Raw genomic sequence first — 6,000 nt, 5'->3', positions numbered from 1 at the left:
TGCCCAAGGTCTTCCTACTTGGGAGTGCTGTGACCGTGAGAGGTCCTTTTTCACTCCACCCTGGATCTGTGACCTGGGACTGGGTAGTAGCTGACAAAGATGCCAGTTGACACCTGTCCCCATTACAGTGCCCCAGTGTGGGTCTCAAGGTGCCCCATTATAAATCTGAGACCTCTGCTGGCCCTGGTGCATAGCCTTTCCTTGGGCACTGGAGTGCTATAGGCACACTGTCCTCCTACTGCCAGTCTCCATTGTCCACAGACCTCCTTTTCTGTCTCCCTTTGCTGAGCTAGGCTTAACAGAAGACTCACTGTGGCTTTTTCTGTATTTCCCCATCAGTACTTGGTCTGCTTCATCTTCTAGTTATATTAGAAGTTTGTAGAGAGGAACTCAATGCATTGCTTCCCTAGCACTCCACCATCTTGGCTCCATCTCTCCAACATCTATTAACTGCCACATCTTTTATTCTCAATTCTCGCAATTCCTTAATGCTCTGTGGTATTTGACACTGTTAACTATTCCTTCCTCCATCAACTTTCATGTCTCTGGTCTCTACTGGTTTCAATCCCACTCCCACCTCTCTTACTTGTCTGGCTACTTCTCTGTCTCTTTTGTAGGGTCATTGTCCATATTATACACACACACACACACACACACACACACACACACATAAGTGTGTGTGCATGTGTATGTGCCCCTTGAGAAAGTCCTGGGTACTTTTCTTTGTGTACACTCTTTCTCTATGTTATCTCATCAGCTCCCATGAATTCAATTGATCATCCCTATACACAACTCTCAAATCTATATATCTGGCTCTCATTTCTTTTCTGAGATTCAGTCCTGCATCACCAGCAGCATAGAGGACATTTGCAAATAGATTTCCCATAAGCATCTCACACTCAACGTGTCCAGAACAGAACTCATCATTCCCCCTCCGAACTGTTGCCTCTTCCTTACTTCTTCATTTCCACTGTTATCAGTAAGGACACCACCTTTCTTCTAATCATCCGTGTTCACAACCTAGGAGTCAAGCTCAGCTCCTTATACCCCGTTACTCCACACATTCAATCATCACCTTATTACTCCTGCCTCCACAACATCTCTTGCCCCTGTTCCATTCATTGTCTCATCTTCTCTTAACCTGAACTATCACAATAACCTTCTACTTGGACACCCAGCTTTTAGTTTCTCCCCTTCCTCTCATCCTCCATCCAACTGCAAGAATAGTAATTCTTATTCTATAGTCTGGCCAAGTCATTCTCTTTCCCAGGATCTTTTCATGCCTTCCACTTACTTCCAGGATAAATGCCTCATCTTAACCTCTAAATGCCTTCAGAATCTAACTTCTGTCAATCTTCCCATGCTTATTCCACATCACACTCTTTCATGACCCATGTATTTTCATCAAATTTACCTGCTTACTATTCCTTGAACTTAGCACTCCAATTCCTCCTTCCTTACCTCAGCCTCTTAGGAACCTTAACTTCCTTCAAAGCTCAGCTCAAGTGTCACCTCCCAGGAGACCACCCCCCATCCTCTTGTTTATTAGTTCTCTTTCTCCTCAAATTATCAAGTATATATTTATCTTTCTACACTTTGTATCCTCCAAGTAGAATGTGAGTCCCTTGAGGGCAGAGACTGCTTTTTATTTTGTCTTTGTATCTCCATCACTTATCACAGTGCCTTCCCTGCATTGAGGGTTTACTAAATGCTTGTTGTGTTGGAATGGAATTTGGACTGGAACTCTTGTGTGGAACTGAAATGTGATGTTACCCCTGAGAAAATGAGGGTGTTGCTTACCAAGAATTCTATACTCTCTTGTCCTGCTGATGAATTTAACCACAGCTTTATGATTGGGGATGCAGAGGAACTGTAACCAATCATTTTGACATAGTTTTTGTTACCAAAGAAGATATCAAGAAACATTAATATGTAAGTAAAACTACGAGGAGGAAACTATTGGACTAGAAGAGTGGGTTGTGGTTGAGTGACCAGAGAGGGCAATGAGAGCAAAGAGCAAGTTTGGTAGATGTGAAAGAACGAGAAAGGTTAAAGGATAGGACAAGAAGGAAGATTTCAGGGTTCAAGATCTTGGAAGGGAATTGTCATAAGTAAATCTGTGGCTATTACAGTGGTGATTAGAAAGTTACGTGCAAGTAGGAATTACTGGAATTGAGAAAATCCAGATTTTCTCTCTATTTAATATCTTTTACATAGACTATCCAATAGTCAAAATTCTACAAACATTTATAGAATGTCTACTTTGTGTAACATGCTATCCTAGGTGCCATAAGAACGTGTCTGTGCTACCCTCACCTGTGGTTGTTCAGTCACGTCTGACGCTTTGTGACCCCATTTGGGGTTTTCTTGGCAAAGATACTGGAATGGTTTGCCATTTCCTTCTCCAGCTCATTTTACTGATGAGGAACTGAGGCAAACAAGGTTAAGTGATTTGCCCAGGGTCACACAGCTAGTAAGTGTCTGAGGCCAGATTTGAACTCATGAAGATGACCCTTCCTGATTCAAAGCACAGTGCTCTATCCACTCTACCACCTAGCTGCCCCCACAGGGACCTTACAGGGGGAAATACCAGAGTTATTTATGAGCCACATTTTACAGAGGGCGAAACCAAAGTTCAGAGAAGGTAAGTGATTTGCCAATGGTCATCTAGCTATTAAATATCAAGAGACAGGATTCAAACCCAGCTCTTTGGGGTTCCATCACTCTATTCACTATACCACAATGGAAGGAACCACTGACTTGGACTGTGCAAACTGCCTCCATCACCACCACCAGCAATAGCAGCCTAAAAGATAAAGGCTATTTTTATACTGTGCTAATCACTGTTTTATTTCCTTTTTTTTTAAAAAAAGGTACCACCTTTTCTTGTTAAGTATTTGGCAAGGTTGATAAATAATAACATGATTCTGAAGGTGGGATTGGGACTATATTTCTTGGTAATATTTTTAATTTCTTGCCTAACTTTAAAAAGAAGAAACAAGTACAAATGACACTGGTCCATCACCTTCAAGCATGTGCTATTAAGGGTTGTGTGCCTGAAGTGGCCCCAGCCTTGTAAGGCAATGAATAGGGGAGAATATGATATGATAAGCTAATTACAAATCACGTAGGTAAAGCAAGATCCTTCTGTGCCTGAGGTCTCTCTTGCTACAAAGTATTGACAAAGTACTTTGAGGACAGCCTTCACGAGAAGCACAACAGCATTGCATTATTAAAAATCATTCTAAGACCAGGAGACCATTGTACACAGTAACAGCAATATTGAATGATGAACAACTGTGAATTACTTAGCTATTCTCAGCAGTATGGTGATCCTAGACAATCCTGAAGGACTCATGATGAAAAATGCTATCCACTCCAGAGAAAGAACTGATAGTATCTGAATACAGACTGACTGAAGGCATACTACTTCCCTCCTTCTCTCCCCCTCTCTTTTTTCTTTCTTTTTCCTTCCTTCCTTCTTCCCTTCCTTCCTTCCTTCTTTCCTTCTTTTCTTCCTTCCTTCCTTCCTTCCTTCCTTCCTTCCTTCCTTCCTTCCTTCCTTCCTTCCTTCCTCCTTCCTTCCTTCTTTCCTTCCTTCCTTCCTTTGAGTTTTCTTCCACGAAATGACTAATATGGAAATGCTTTACATGATTACACATGTATAACCTATATCAGATTGCTTACTGTCTCAGGGAGGGGAAAGGGAAGGATAGAATTTTGGATTTAAAACAAAAAAATAGTGAATGTTAAAAACTGTTTTTACATGTAATGGGGGGGAGAATAAAATATTATTAAAAATCATTCTAAGGAGTGTTAGACAAGTATTTGGATTGAAAAGATATTCTGGGAGATAGGTGTTAATTCAGCACAAAAGGACACAGACTTAAATAGGCTCACTGTTCTACTTGCCATCTGAAGTTTTGATTACTGTTCAATCAAATGAAAAAACTCAAAACCCTTGTAACATCCAGGATCTCTTTAATTTAATTGCGTTGCTAAATCCCACTCTTTCCACCGTTAGCTATCCTGTAGTGACACCTATTGGAGATATGAAAACCAGAGCTACTGAAAGTTTGGGTAGTTTCTGTATGAGAGACACAGAGAGGGTCCCAATATTCAATGTATCCTTAAGAGAAGATAGCATGAACCCAAATGAGAGCTAATGAAATTTTTTATTTCTTTCCTTTCTTCACCTCTCCCCCTTTCATTTAAATTTGCCAATGGTTTCATAGATGTGAGAATTTTCCATTATGGAAAAGGCTTCCACCAAAGCAAATGGCCAGCTTCTCTAAAACTTATATTTCTAGAGGGCTACCTGGGCAAATTGAGAGGTTAAGTGACTTGTCCAAACTCACAAAGCTAATAAGTGGTGGGGCTGGGATTTGAAGGGTCCCCACCTCTAAAGGGAAAAGAACAAAAATGGAAAGGGCAGGGAGAGAGAGATAGAAACAGAGAGGGGAGAGAGACAGACAGAGAGACAGAGGGGGGCGGAGGGAGAGAGAGAGAGAGAGAGAGAGAGAGAGAGAGAGAGAGAGAGAGAGAGAGAGAGAATGAATAAGGGAGACAGAAAGGGAATGTAATTGTTTATTTTGTAATGACCAACACCAAATAATCTGGCATTTTATTATACTTCTAATGTGGTATAGTAGAAGGAACACAGGCTCTAGAGTAAGAGAACTGGATTTAAATCTCAGCAATGGGCTTCTGTCCAAGATATATGGATGCCTGGATGGAAGCAGGCAGTGTATCTCCCACGCGCTTTGGCAAAAAAGTGAACAAAAAAATCACTCAAACCAAATAATGATCAAGAAATTTAATTAGAAGTACTAGTCTATTGGCAATATGAAAGAGGGTCTGACAACAAAGCCAGGACCTGTGCAGGAAAACAATTCAGTAGCCTCCCAGCATAACTATAAAGGGCCCAGAGATCTGGAATTGAGGAAGCAAGAGTAGAGGGATTCCTTGGGAAAGTACCAATGGTGAGAAAGCCATCCAGGGACTCTAAGATCGCTATTACTGTGTCTTGAGATGCCAGAGAGGGCCCTGAAAATTCAGAACTCCAAACCTCAAAAATACAGGGGGATCTAATTCTACGAGATGGAGGTCAGCACAAGAACCCAGGCACCCTAGGTTGAGACAAAGGAAAACTGACTAGCCCATCTAATAACATAATAGAATGTGGAGTCTCACCCTGGCATAAAGCCTACAATTCAGGATCTAAGGCTAGAGAAATAAGTAAATAAATACAAGAAAATAAAGTCTCATTTAAAGAAACTACTCCATGGCATATAAGTAACTCCATAACAACCACAAGCAGAGACTTAAAAGAAAAATGGATTTTCTACTAGTGCTACACAAATACCTTAAAAAAATGAAGCAAGAGATTAAAAAAAAATAATAGTTCTTAAGGAAAGAATTGGCAGAAGAATAGTTTAGAACAAAAAGTGGTAAAGTTTACCCAAGTAATGTACCCCCTCAAAATTAGAATAGACTAAATAGAAATCAATGACTCTTTGAGAATAGCAAGAAACTTTAGAAGAAAATTAAAAAACTGACAAAGTAGAAGAAAATGTAAAGTCTCTGCTATCAAAAAAAAGTGACTTGGAAAAAAGAGCAAGCAGAAATAATTTAAGAATCATCAAACTTTTTTTTAAATGGACATTTAAAAATAAATAAATAAAATAAAGTTATGTAAGGTGATTGTGGGGGAAAAAATAAACTCTTTGAAAACCATGACCAAAAGAAATCCCTGACCCCTATATTTCATGGAATCACAAATAAAAACTGCCCAGATCTGTTAGAGTCAGAGGGGCAAGTGACAAGAGGAAGAATCTACTAATTATCTTCTGAAAGAAACCCCAAAAGAAAAGTGTCAGGAATGTCAGAACCAAGTCCTGAGCTTCCATGTCAAAGAAAAAACTTTGCAAGTAGCCAGAAAGAAAGTCAAGTACCAAGAAACCACAGTCATGATCACACAAGACCTTGTAGCTTCTACTT

This window comes from Trichosurus vulpecula, chromosome 1 (genome assembly GCF_011100635.1).
Source record: "Trichosurus vulpecula isolate mTriVul1 chromosome 1, mTriVul1.pri, whole genome shotgun sequence".
NCBI classification, from domain to species: domain Eukaryota; kingdom Metazoa; phylum Chordata; class Mammalia; order Diprotodontia; family Phalangeridae; genus Trichosurus; species Trichosurus vulpecula.
Note: the sequence above shows the minus strand (reverse complement) of the source record.